Genomic DNA, 1,107 nt, shown 5'->3' with positions numbered 1-1,107 from the left:
TTCATATGGAAGCACAAAAGACCTCAGATAGCCAAAACAACCCTGAGCACTAAGAGCAATGCCGGGGGGATTACTATACCAGATTTAAAGCTGTATTACAGAGCTATAGTCATAAAAACAACATGGGACTGGCACAAAAATAGACCCATAGATCAATGGAACAAAATTGAAGACCCAAATATGAGCAAATGCAATCTCAGCCACCTAATATTTGACAAAGGGGCCAAGAACATTCACTGGAAGAAAGAGAGCATGTTCAGCAAATGGTGCTGGCAAAACTGGATCTCCACCTGTAGAAGAATGAAACTAAACCCCTATCTTTCACCTTGCACAAAAGTAATTAGGGAAAAGCAAATTAAAACCACTTTAAGATTTCATCTTACCCCAGTCAGACTGGCTAAGATTAAGAGAACAAATGGTACCAAATGTTGGACAGGATGTGGGGAAAGGGGAATGCTCATTCACTGCTGGTGGGATTACAAAGTTGTTCAACCCCTATGGAAAGCAGTGTGGAGAACTCTTAAAAAACTACAAATGAACCTACCATTTGACCCAGTTATACCACTCCTTGGCATATACCCAACAAACTGATCCTATTGCAGAGACATGTTTGTTGCTGCTCTTTTCACAATAGCTAAGAATTAGAAGCAACCTAAGTGTCCCTCAACCGATGAGTACATAATGAAAATATGGTTCGTTTATATGATGGAGTTTTTACTCAGCAGTAAAGAAAGATGAAATCATGAAATTTGCAGGTAAATGGATGGAACTAGAAACTGTTATACTAAGTGAAATAACACAGACTCAGAAAAAAATTGACATATGTTCTCCCTCATATGTGGATCCTAGAACCAAACCTTGATAAGTGAGTATGTATCCAGGCATAGCTACAGGAAACAGGATAATGGAAAGGAACCAGGGAGGTAAAGGAAAGGAAAGAACCTGAAAAAGAAGAACAGTAGGAAACAGGCCTTAATAAGGGAGATATGGATAAAAATGGGGCTAGTTTAAGGGAGGGGGAGAGAAGGGTATACAAGGAACCTAAGGGATAAAGGGAAAGAAGGCACTCAAGAGAAGTAGGACCATAGGAGAAGGGTATTTATTAAA

The sequence above is a fragment of the Nannospalax galili genome, unplaced genomic scaffold, assembly GCF_000622305.1.
Source record: "Nannospalax galili isolate Female #2095 unplaced genomic scaffold, S.galili_v1.0 scaffold323, whole genome shotgun sequence".
NCBI classification, from domain to species: Eukaryota; Metazoa; Chordata; class Mammalia; order Rodentia; family Spalacidae; genus Nannospalax; species Nannospalax galili.
The sequence above is the reverse complement of the archived record's forward strand: the minus strand, read 5'-3'. Positions refer to the sequence as shown.